Genomic DNA, 13,583 nt, shown 5'->3' with positions numbered 1-13,583 from the left:
TGGTGATTCCAATTTGGATATTTTGAAGGTTTCTCAAAGTATAGGTTAAGATATATTTATCCGACAGTCAAAATAGTTTTGCCAGGGACTGCGTTACTTTGGATGAAAGCGGATTCTCAACCCTGAATTCTTGTCCATACTATGCAAAACACATTTTGAACTTGATTTCAATGACTTAATGAGATTTCTGTACTTAAAATAAAGAAATGCGAAGTAAAATTATAATACAAATATGTTTCTTGATAGAAGTATTTTCTAAACTCGGAGCTAAACACTTTTTTTGTATTTGTAATTAGTAAATAAAATCTGTTTTTTATTATTGCTGTTGTTGTTGTTGTGTGGGACCCTACCGGATCATGCTACGCTTTTAGATTCGTTTTCATGATCTTCTGTATTGTTGACAGTCTCTCTCAGGTATTTTTAACCTCATTCGACGAAAAGCGGCTGAACAGATTCCTGTCTGGTACTTTCAGTGCTTCATTCTGGACTTTCTCAAGGGTCTTTACCACATCCTTGATCTGTGGTATATTCTATAGATTTTCATGTAAGCCACAATCCTGCGTGTAGACCTTGTTGACTATCATTGAACAGGTTTGCAAATTTTACAACTTCGTTTTCTAATTTCTGCTGCCAAGTTTAACAATTCTAATCTCTTTCGGCCCTCCACTATGTCTGGGCGAAGAATTTTCCTCATAACTCTTTGATCTTCCTTCAAGATATTTTCTACACCTCCTTTTCTATTGACTGTTAAAACTTCTCTCCCGTACAGAGATTCAGGGCCAATCATTGTGTCGTAATGTCTAATTTTTTTGTTTATTTCGATATGCATCTTTCGTTTTATATGTCATTCGTTCTCCCACACTCTCTCTTTTGAATTTTTGTAATTTAATTCTAAGTGATTCCGTTCCTAGTTAGTTACTTATATGTTAGAAGCAATTGATGCAGATGAAAATTTAAATTATAACAATTGAGTTGGATGTTACTGAAATTACGCCAAACGAAAATAAAGAAGAGCTGTTGTATGTATATAACTGTATAGGCAAAAATCAATAAAAATTTTTGTACAGAAATATTTGCTGTCTCATTCATTACCCTACCAGAAATTCTAAAAACGTCTCCAAATCATGATTATCTACACGTGTATCTTTTGGATAGATGGAAGAGAGGGATGGGGGGCTGTCCTTGGAAAGTTGTTGCAACTAGGTATCTGAAAGTGTAGCTACCTCCTTTTCATACCTGTCTGAATGTTTTGCAGGAGCTATATTTCTTATTTAGGGGGATATGCTAAATTGTACAAGGACACTAATCATGCTTGCACACAGACATTTTAGAAAAATTCCAGAGTGTGGACATTAACACATACAATCAGTATCCTGCATTCTATTACGCGGAGCCAGACTCTCATGGGATACAATGGTAAAAATAACACCCATAAACGTCAGACTGTTGACTATTATTGATATACTGTAGTTTTTCAAATGCGGTATTCATGAGGGAACTTTGCAACTGTGTGCAAAGCTACACCAAGGCGAATAACTCACGAATGAGTGAGGAGGAGTACAGGATATCTGACTAGTTCAGTTACATCCACCACTTTGGTGTAAACAACCTCTACATGCATGCCATGGAACAATCTATACCGTTTGGAGTTTTCCGATTGATATCCAAAGAGAAAACCACCAGAATGAAGGAAAAGATCCAACATCTGGGTGTGAATTCTGGTGAATGGTATGTCGTGGACGCCTAACTGACATATCCTGTCAATTTGCATGACACCTACAGTAACTTGCTGCTACGTCTGGAGATGATAGAACCACACAATGGTTCCATCTTCAAGCTAAGGGGAACGCTGGGGAATAGAAAGAGCTATATTAGTGGTATGTGTACCAAATATCTGGAACGCCCTATTTACACTGACGTCTCTGGTGCGTCAAATTCATTGACCTAATGGTGTCATCATTTTCGTCAGCTATGTCTTCACTCACATCATAGTTGTTATCAGTGACACCATCACCTTTGCCACTTTACACACCTGATCCTTATCTGCAGCTAATCATAGTGTGAAATTAAAATATCCAAGATCGTGAAAATAACCCAGTTTAGTTAGTGGGAAACTGAAATCCATGTTTTCGCTTTCCCCCTTCTCCAACAATTCGCAGTACAGTATTTCTTATTTCCAGCCAATCATACTGCAATTTCAAAATCGAGGATGGCGGGAAACCTAATTGTGGAAACAGAAAATTTTAAAACCCACTGTCCCTCCTCTCTTCCTTATCGGCAGCCAATCAGAATGCAGTAATAAACATCCAAAGATAATGGAAACAAACCAACTTGTGTTTATACACTTTGTGCAACAGAGTGAAGCAGGAAAACATAGTCAGATTGTGTCAATGGGAAATTAAAAACGTTACCCCTCTCCCCTACCCCTTACAGCGCAGTATTAAACAGTCAAGATTGCCGAAACAGTCCAGTTTTGTTAGTGGACAGTTCAAAACCCCAACTACTCACCACACAGTATTCAAATGATGCGTAAAAATAGTGTCAGATTATTTTATTTCTTTTGATAACTTCCCCTCATCTCCTGTCAGTCATGCTGCAGTATTAAAATACAAGGTAATAAGAATAGATTAATTGTATACTTTATACCCCACCCCCTACTCCTTCTAACCAGTCATTTATTCATTTCACATATTTATTTTCGAATTTCATTGATCACTGATGTGAATTGATTGATTCAGAACATGTCCGATTATTACAGTAACAAATATATGTAAGTGGTTAAGAGGCTTACAATCTAAATCATATGAAAACAGATACTTGAGTTCAAGTGTTCAAATAACAACACAGATTATAGTAGGAATGAGGGTTACACAAAACAAAGTATAGGGCTTCCATTCTAACAGACATAAAAAGCATTACATCAACAATTGATGTTCCAGTGCTACATAGTCATTTCTTACAGGAATGCTTAAAATTAAACATATTTCAGTAATTATTACATACTGCCAATGTCCCTGTGAAGAATTGAAATAACTATTCAAAAGATAAAGTTTTAGCTGTTTTTTTTTTTAGTTTAGTCTTACGCCAAATGACTGATTTAACATGAACTGGATGTTTACTGTTTATTTTTATGCTTGAATAATGTACTCCTTACAGTATCAGGCCGAGATTTTTATATCTTTATGAAGATCGTGTTTATTCTTGTATCATGACCATGATATTCACTGTTTGTTCTGTAAATTGTATGAATATTGTTGACAAAACAATTAGTGAAAAAATGTATTGATATGGTATGGTGATCATCCCCAGTTGTTTGAATAAATTTCTACAAGAGCATCTAGTGCACTCTATCCATAATTCTGATAACTCTCTTCTGTGCAATAAAGACTTTATTTGGTTTCCCCAAAACATTACTCTGTATATCATACATGAATGAAATATCCAAAGTAAACAGCTTTGATTGTTTCCAGATCACAAACAGATGAGATTGAGCAAATGGCAAATGTTGCTGATTTCATTCTTTTACATACGTTGATGTTGTGACACAACTACTTTAGAGTGTTGCTAGTGTGTAATCCCAGGAGTTTGGAAGATTCAATTCTCTTTTGTCACCACATTATATTTCAGTACTTTCCTGTTTTTTGTTTCGTGATGAGAGTGAATGAACTGAGTCTTGTTAACTTTGATGGACATACAACTTGAAAAAAACCAGTTTAGAGCTTCTTTGAATGTGATGGTCAGAGAGTTCTCTAGAATGCAGTTTGGTACTTTCTCTATCATAATGGTTGTGTCGTTTGCAAACAGGCTAAAGTGTGCTTTTTGTGTCATACTCCACAGCAGGTCATTGATAAAGATTAGGAAAAGTAAGGGACCAAACACTGAGCCCTGTGGTACCGTGCACCAGTCAGAGCAGGCAGGTGGCATTGCAGAATTATTCAGTACTGCCTTCCGCCTAGATATGATTTAAGCCATCTCCCTACTTTACCACATAAGCCTTCATAAGTAGAAGTTTGTGATTTACACAGTCGAATGTTTTAGACAGATTACAAGAGATTCGAAGATTACAAAAGATGGGTTTGAGAAGATGGTTGACTAATGAGAAAACGGCGTCTTCACTTCCAATAGCCTTTTGTAATCCAAACTCATTTTTATTGAAGATGGTACTTTTATTAAGATGATTCATGATTCTCTTGAACATAAGTTTGTCTAAGATTTTAGAAATACAGTAGGTGGATACCTCAGCTTTATCTCCTTTTTTGAACTGTAACTTAACAATTAAATATTTCTGTCTATTAGGGACAGTACCATAATTTATAGACTCCTTAAATATGTGACAGACAACTTAAAGTATAAATCTGGAGCACTGCTTCAGTACTTTCATGGATATATTATCCACACTGGTGGAATTTTTCTCTTTTCTTTGGCTGATTACCTTCTCAGTCTTATCTGTTACAACATAAGGTACATACATTTGGCTATTTTTGTTCGGCACTGCTTTTTGATGAAGGTTCATAGCTCCAACTATAGATCCTACAACCACTACGATACGCTACTGTCAAAAAATTGTTGTTGAAGATATCACCATATCACCTTTGTCTACCATGCTAGCAGTATGACACACTTCGATACTCTTTGCATCTTTTGAAATCCGACCTGTCTGTCTTTTGTCCACATTCGAAATAGATTTGATGTAATTATTTGAGCTGTCAATTCCAGATATGGTAATCATGGATTTTTAATTACATTCTTTATGATCCGCCAGTATAATTAGTAGTGCTCCCTATTGTAAGGTTAGAGCTTTTTGAGTGAAAGATAAAGTATTCTCTTTATTTCGAAAGATATCTTGCCTCCCTTAGTGAGCAGTTTCCTGTAATCATTTACGTTGGTAGTTTTTGAAATTCTCTTAAGAAATACAGTTTCAAAAATGGTGGAAGATTCGTTCAGGAATAGGTTAAATTTATCATTGTCATTTTTAGCTCCCATTCGCACTCTACAACTTCTGCCTGCTGAAGATTTCCAGATTCTCACTGCTGGTTAGTCTAAAAGATCTATTCATAGCACTACTCCTGTTAACAGGGCTTACATCATGAAATTTTAACGGCTGCCCATCATAGACAGAAAGACCATTTAAGATTTGTGTTACATGTATGTTATCAATTCTGTGACTGTCTACAAAGATAACAAAGATATTGTCAGTCAGACTCGTGTAGTCCTTTGTCACTCTTGTAGAAAAGTCAGCAACTGCCCTCAGATTAAAAAAGCTCATCATATTGTCAAAATCTTTTTTATCATTACTTCAAGTAGGAAAACTTACACTGAAGTCAGCAAGCATGATTATTTTTTTGGTTTTCGAGATCAGAAGAGTTAAAAGTGATTCTACTTGCTTGGGGAATATGCTAAGCTTTCCTGAGGTAGCTCTCCAATCGGTAATCACATACGTAGGTCACCAATTTTTCTCGATCCTTGGCGTATCCCGCGGTTCAGAATAAGTCCTCACTGATAGCTAGATGGTTGCTGGTCATGCGGGACTTACGAAACGTTCCTTGATGGATGGCTATAGTGTTTTCACTGTGGAGGTTTAGCCGTCTCTCGTGCTTTTGAGCATATCAGTTCACGCGCCAATAGGGTCCTTTCTCATCTGCAGTAAGTCCTTAGGAAGTCCGCATGCTCTCAACCAGTGTTACCCTGGCCATCCCTTGGTCATTGTTATCCAGGATTCCCTGTAGTCTGGACAAACTGTTTGTCACTAAACCGATTCCTGAGATCTGTATTCTGGGCCGGCCACGGATGCCGAGCGGTTCTAGGCGCTGTCCGGAACCGCGCGACTGCTACGGTCACAGGTTCGAGTCCTCCTCGGGCATGAATGTGTGTGATGTCCTTAAGTTACTTAGGTTTAAGTAGTTCTAAGTTTTGGGGGACTGATGACCTCAGACGTTAAGTCCCATAGTGTTCAGAGCCATTTGAACCATTTTTCTGTTTTCTGGAAGCAGACCTTCGATCGGTATTACGCCATTAAGTTTTAGGAATCTGCAATACGGAATGGCTCACTCTGAGTTGACCAAACAAACTACAGGTAGTAAAGGAAACTACAGATCTTTGTATGCTCTTCATGCAGGCCTCTCAAAACGACTTTACTGTCCTTTGCCAGCTCCTCACGGTCGGCTGTGAGGACCCACCCCACAGTTGTGGTTCCTGTTTGATGGTGGTCCGCATTTAGCTGGACTGTCCCAACAGAGCCACCCTGCAACAGACTCTTGATCTCCCTGACTCGCTACCCCTGGTGTTAGGAGTCAATGCCACAGCAGCTGACTTAGTTTTACGTTTTATTCGTAAAGGGCCTTTTACTAACCTCTTAAAGGAAGGCCCACTTAACCTTACTGGCCCACTTAGGGGTTGGCAGAACACTCTGTTGCCTCCTCTGCCCAGAATGGCCTGCGGCTGTCTGGGTTTGGCGATCCAGCCCAGTCCTCGCTCTTCTTGCCCTTTTACTCTTCTTCCCCCCTCCTGCTTTGTCCGTAAGACTTGTTCATATTTTGTCTCTCTGTGCTTCTCTGCCCTTTCCGCATTGCTAGGCAATTTCCAAATGGAAATGGCGGGGACTGGGAAATGTATGTCCCCACATCACACTCTGCTCTCGAGAGCTTCCGGTTGCTCCTTAATGGAGCCCGTTGCCTGCCTTTGTTCTTTTTGTCCCTTATCTCGTCGTCGTTGATGTGGGGTGATCTTCCTCTGGGCTTCCGTGTGTTCGAGGAAAAAGGGACAGATAACCTAGTGGTCTGGTCCGTTTAATCATCCAACCAACCAAACAATAGCTTGCAAGCTCTATGGACCTTCAAACTAAATATTTTTCCGCTTCGAAAAGTGTCTGTGCAGTTCTTTAATAAACACGTAGCTTGCATTCTCATTGTAGTGTGGAAGATTGTAACGCCAGAAATGCATATCCTCCTATTTCCATCTATTGTACTGTAAATTTTTTCCTTATTTTGTTACCTGAATATATGACATTTCTGTGCCTTTATATGTTGTAATTGTTTTACTATTTGTATATATATATATATATATATATATATATATATATATATATATATATATATATATGCATTTATGTCGATGTATAATTGATTTGTTGTGTAAAGATTATTTGTATTTATACGCTGGGCCTGGCCTATGGAAAACTATACTATCGAACGAATACATCGATAGGTCGTGTGGAGAACGAAAGTGTTTAGGATCTTTGGTAGTGTTAACTCTGCCGCGTGGAGCGCGGGCAGAGCATGAAAGAGTCTGGCTGGGGTAGCGAGTGGAGCAGGTGTGTGGTGTGAAGCTCCCGCGAGTTGCCGCGCTTTCGGGGTTTGGCAGCATGTAATTGCGTTCGACTTGCGATGATAGTTTCTGACATGGTGTCGCGGACGGGAAGCATTAGCTGGCGCACATCAAGAGCCCGTTTCGTCTGGTGACCGTGTCGAGAAGAGGCGCGCCAACATCCAGCTTCTGCAACAGCGACGGCCGACAATGAGTGACTGTCGCCACATCCTCGATCGACGGCTTCAAACCTTCAATCAACCAACAAGGAAGACTGGAAGCACGTAAAGTTTTAGGACTATATGGCAGACCTCAGCTTTTCAAACTTTTAAAATTGTTGCATCACAAAATTACAGCTACTTAGCATGAACCTTTGTTGCTCATTGTCCCAATTGCATTACCAAGCAGGGTCCCTTCCTTTTCCGAAATGAACCCGAGTGTCGTTGAAATTCAAACGCCAGCATAATTCCATTTCACTGCTTTAATTTCAAAGTTCAGTTAAAGTATTCATAGCTGGCTACAATACTTAGATTACACAAGCACAAATTAAGAGTGCTAGTTTTGTTACCATATTTTAGCTTACCTGTGACTGCAGCTCAGCTTGGTACGTACTAAATTCTACTATTGTTAATTGTTCAGAATCATTTAGTTCAAGTTCAAAGTTAAATCTCTTATTTCTAAATTGCGTAGAGTCAAGTTGCTTTTGAAATGATTGTTGAGGTAGTCCAAGACTAACCGTATTTTACTGAATTTCGACGTGCTTCAGAAAGAAAGCTCACTATTAACTTCAGTCACTAAATTAACTTTCGATTTTCCGGTTTTATTAATTCTTTTGCTAAATTAAGTCAGAGTGTAGCGAAATTTATTACTTCTGACAAACTTTCAGTTTTCACACTACACGTGTCAACCTTCAGTTGCCACGCTTCTAGTGTTAATTGTATGTGTAATAACCTTTATTTTTCATTTACTATAGTAATTGTCCTTAGGACTGGCGACCGTAATTTCCCCCAAATCTCAAATATCTAATTACCGCTAGTTAATTGTTAACGTAACAGCCGCACATTTACTTTCTTTATTAACTTTACCCCTATTTCAAAATTAATTTCCACCAGTTTCATTAGCATTTTTCCTTTCATTTAGATGTAACCCTTTCCTCCATCTTTACCGACAAATTAACCTCGGTGACGATTGCTTTTCCCAAATTTCCATTAGGTACACGCGGTTTAATTTTTCACTGTCATTAAGGTCGATAAGTGAGGGGGAGGTTACACGTGGCGACCTGGTGACAGGACAATCTTCGGATTTGAGGTTGTTCTGGACACGAATTTTGTATGGTGCAAATCTCGTAACAAAGTACTGGTTACGTACAGGCCGTTACGTCAGCGAGAATAAGTAGTGGGAGTAATACTAATTATATTTGAGATTTGACATTTATATTGAAAATTATTAAAATGAGTGAAGGCAACAATTACCAAAATTTGGTAGACTTGGATACGGAACAATCGGTCGAACAGTGGGAAACGCGCACCGCGGTACCCATTGTTCAAGGACAGGCGGCGAGCATGAAAGACGCGACCGCCGAAACGCAACAAAGAGCAGAAATGGAATTCCAAACTTTAGAAAATGTTTCGGAATCGGAAGTGAAAATCAAATCTGAATCCCTTGATGACGAATAGGGGGGGACAATTAAAGAGGATGCCGCTACGGAAGTAAAACCGGTAGTTTCCGGGAATTTAACTGATTTATTGATTGTTTAACGAAATCAAGAGTCAATCGACCAAGCAAGAAGATCAGGCTGCCAAGCAAGAAGCTCAGGCTGCCAAGCAAGAAGCTCAGGCTGCCAAGCAAGAAGCTAAGGCTGCCAAGCAAGAAGCTCAGGCTGCCAAACAAGAAGCTCAGTCTGAAAAAATTGAACGGATGCTAGACAATCAGAACAAAGCTATTAACGTTGTTAACAACAATGTTGGAGTTGTTAACACAAAAGTTGATAAAATCAAAGAAGATATTGTTGTAATTAATACCGAAATCGGTTATCTTAAACAGGAAATGATAGGCGTTCAGGCGGAAATTGCGAGCATAAATACTCGTTTTTATTCCGAAATTAGCAGAATCGGGAAAAGTGTAGGAGAATCAGTTGCTCCGATCATCGAGAATAAGGTGACGGAACAAATTCAATTAGTGAAAAAAGAGGATCAAAATAAGGCGGAAACTTTAAAGGCTTTAGTATCCGAAGTAGATACCAAAGTGACGAAGCAGGCTAATACCTGTGAAGAGAAAAAATGGGAAGTAGAAACGCTTGCGACAACCACTTGCCAAGTAATTACGAGAGTGTCGGAATTAGAAAAGAAACTTGACGAAAAACAGAGCTATGTGCCAATCTATGCACATAGTTCGGAATTGTTGACGAAAGAGGAGCGGTTCGACCCCTTGAAAAAAGGCGGTATACACGCGACGGATTTCATTAAGAATTGTGAAAGAGTTTTACCCAGATCATGGACTGATGAGAGAAAAGTTAATGCGATTATTGTTGTGTTGGCTGGTGATGCCAAGCGTTGGGGCTTAAACCTCAACATTACGAACCTGACTTTTGACGAATTTAAAAATTTGTTTCTGGCTGAATACTGGTCAGAGCAAAAACAGCAAAGTGTCTGGCGCGAATTTGTCGTATCGAGGCCTTTCGATGCGAAATCGCGCGGTTTGATGAAGGAGTTTTGTGAGGGCTGGATCCGCAAGTTGGAATATTTGCGTGAGCGCCGCACGGAATCCGAAATAGTCTGGGAACTCTACAAAAAGCTTCCAGATGATACAAAACGCTACGTAGGAAGCAATTACAAGACAATAAATGATTTCCTGGAAAGAGTGGAGGACGAGGACAATTGGCGCAATAATCGCGACAGTGGTAGAAGCCGTGGTAACAATAACGGGTACCACAGCAACCACAACAACGATAACCATGGGAATAATGCATACCGCAACCATGGCAGCAATAACAATAATGGTTCGGACCGTAATAACAATCGGTACAATGCAAATAATAACAGGAATGACGGAAACCAGTATCATACTAACGTGATACGGGCTTCACAGAATAGTAATAACGCCAGAGGGTGTGATCAGCCGCCTCAGCAGCATCCGGGGAGCGTATCTGCTGGGACGAGACAGGGAAACCATTAGCCGCGCCGGTGAGGGGCCGACCGGGCGTGGAGAAATTTTGGCGGCCAAATAACAGTAGAAAACCGAGGTGTCGTCGTTATGAAAATTCCGTATGGAATAGTCAACGGCGGGAGAGTGTGCCAGTATTAGGAGAAAGGAGTGCGCCCACAAGTAGTAGATCAGCTGTAGACACGGCAGTAGAAAATACATTCACTGTCAGTGAGAACAATTTAAGTAGTGTTCCGGAAATCGATTATAAAGTGGCAGCTGTAATACCCACAACGGAACTGGAGATTGAGTTTAAGAATGATTCGCAATTGTTGAGAGAAGATCAGATGTCGGATAACACGTCCGTCATTGAGCGAGGGGATGCAGAGAGGGATGAGGTCTGGTTAAGGCAGTTCGGTCGCTTATACGACGAACTAAGAGATTATAGGGGCCTGTACGGGAAAAGTATTTATGGAGAGCGCGGGCAGAATTTGCCGCGTCTCGTCCCACAGGAAGATAGTGTTTGTGAAATGATAGAAAGTTCTGGCCCTAACCGGCAGACTTTACTAGAAATTGTTGATGTTAATGGGGAGCACGAGCAAGATTCGTCGTGTCTCGTCCCACAAGAGTTGGATGTTGAAGTAGTAACGGAAAGTTCTGGCCCTAACCGGCAGACCTTACCGAAAGTCGTAGTGGTAGAAGTAGCCGACCCATCCGACGCAAACCTCCAGTTTAAACATTGCGAGAGTATTAAGGAGAAAGATTACGAAAATTTTAGTGATAGCCGGACACGATTGGTAGAAAAGCACATAGATTACAGCGTGTATGAGGTTAGAGCTGACATTATACGGTCAGACGATAACAGTGTGGGTTCGCAGATCTAGAGGAAGTAATTGCAGATACTACTGGGCACATTTCTCTAGGTAGATTGGCAGATGAGATCAATCTGACTAAAGAGGAATCAACGAAGGTGACAATTAGTGAATTGATAGCAAAGCAACACTCACTAGTTGACGAGTTACAGGAAAAGGTTTCGGTATTGGAGGCAAAGCTACAGACTAAGCCTCAGGACAAAAGTGTTGAAATTAAAACTATATGTGAACAGAGGCTGAAAAAGCCGCCAGATAAACCGGATTTAGGATCAAAGCCGGATGGTTTTTTCTGGAATGACCTGGATATAGACGAGGATTTACTGTGGGAAAATAAAGAAACAGTCGAGGACAAGTGTAGACAGATAGTAGTGTCTGTTAATATGCACGACCTACAACTAAACTTGTTGATTGACACCGGTGCAGAACTGAGTGCTGTATCTGGGAAAATATTTGAGTTACTGAGACAGACCAGGCATCGTAGTTATGCCAGTAACAGGAGTGAAAATTATCGGTGCTACTGGGAAGGCCAGTAAACCGGTCACAAAACAGATTTTTGTCAAGTTTGAGATATGTGGGGCACGATTTGAACAAGAGTTTGTCGTCGTGCCAGACGGAAGTAATTATCGGGTTAGATTGGCTATTAAAGTACCGTGCAGTGATTAATTGCGAAAGCAAAACTTTGACATGTACGTCCCAAGATAAAACTACAGTAGTTAGTTTTGACGAGGCAGGAGACGGTGTGCATAGGCAATGCCAGCCTATACACATTGTTAACTGGCCGGATGACATTGACGCAGGAATGAATTTGAACTGCTGTAACGTGAGGAATCTCAGCATTGACAAAAGCGTAGAAAGTGAATTGGAAGAGATAATCAAATTCCCTCCACGGATTGACATTAGTATTGGTGTGAAAAAAGATCGTTTGCGAGAAGTAATGAAGCTAAAAGCCGATGCTCGCATACGTCGTCATGACGCTAAAGCGCGTTTTGCTAAGTTTGAAATCGGAGACTTAGTACTTGTAAAAGCTCATGAGAAATCGAGCGAGATAGACAATGAAATCTCTAAATCTAAGTTTGTTTATAATGGACCATATAAAGTCATTGGTATACCTCACACAAATGCTTATTGCTTAGAGTATCCAAGCTCTGGAAAACTATTAGGTATACGGAACATTGTAGACTTAAAATTGTACCAACCTAGGATCGATTAATACCACACAATGGGTAATTTGTACAGTATGTAAAATAGAGTGTAAGATTTAACGATTTGCTAGATTGCCATGCTTTTGACTGACCAAGGTCATTAAAGAAGTTGTAATTAATAAGTAATTAATTTTGATTAATCAATTTAATTTTAATCAATTTAATCATGATCTAATCAACTGAAAAATCCAAGCTGCTAGTTTAAGTTTTCAGCTGAGTCACAGTATTTTAAGGAATGTAAATATGATTTTGTAAATAGCTGTAAGATTTCATAAATATGTGATTTACTAGTCATTGCCGATGTACTTAGACGCTGTTTTAAGCTTCAGGCTAGTACATGCGTGTGATGATGGACAGTGTTGAGTTATCCACTGTGATAGTGTTTATGGACTCCTTGAGATTACTCGGGAGTGAGTTTTTCCGAAAGAATTCAGTGAAACGGACGTTCTGGAAACGCCGTTACAAGGGCGAGTGAGATCAAGCGTGCCGCACAGGCGGGCGCAACAATACTGGCGAGGCGGACCCGCTGCCGGCTCTTGTGCCGCTGTTGGCTCTTGTGCCGCTGTCGGCATTCTTTGTACTTGCGAGTACGGAAGGTGGAGTTGTTTTTTTCTTCCCAGACAGCTGATGTGAAAGAATTCTGCTGCTAATATTTATGTTTTTGTCGATCTGATGTACATTATTTTCTTGTTTAGCGTTAAATAGATTCTCGTGAGGAGAATATTAATTATGAAAAGGTTATACAAAATGTGTAGTCTATTTAATTATTTATTTGCGTATTTTGATCTACCTGTTTTTATGACCATGCACTATAATTAATTTTGCAAATAGTATTCCATTTCTTATAGTGTTACGAATTTTAATGATTTTGGAATAGCTAAACCATTTTCTATGTTTTCTATGAATTTTGACATGTTGTCAACCTGTTTTATTTTGTGCAAGATGACAGAGTGGAATAAGAATAGGAGTGTCTCCACACAATTATTATTGTCTAAAAATTGGTTTATGGTTAATTAGACGAATGCTAAATTTTTTTGCTATTTTGAGCATATGCATTTCCGCTGTT

Source organism: Schistocerca nitens, chromosome 2 (assembly GCF_023898315.1).
Source record: "Schistocerca nitens isolate TAMUIC-IGC-003100 chromosome 2, iqSchNite1.1, whole genome shotgun sequence".
NCBI classification, from domain to species: domain Eukaryota; kingdom Metazoa; phylum Arthropoda; class Insecta; order Orthoptera; family Acrididae; genus Schistocerca; species Schistocerca nitens.
Note: the sequence above shows the minus strand (reverse complement) of the source record.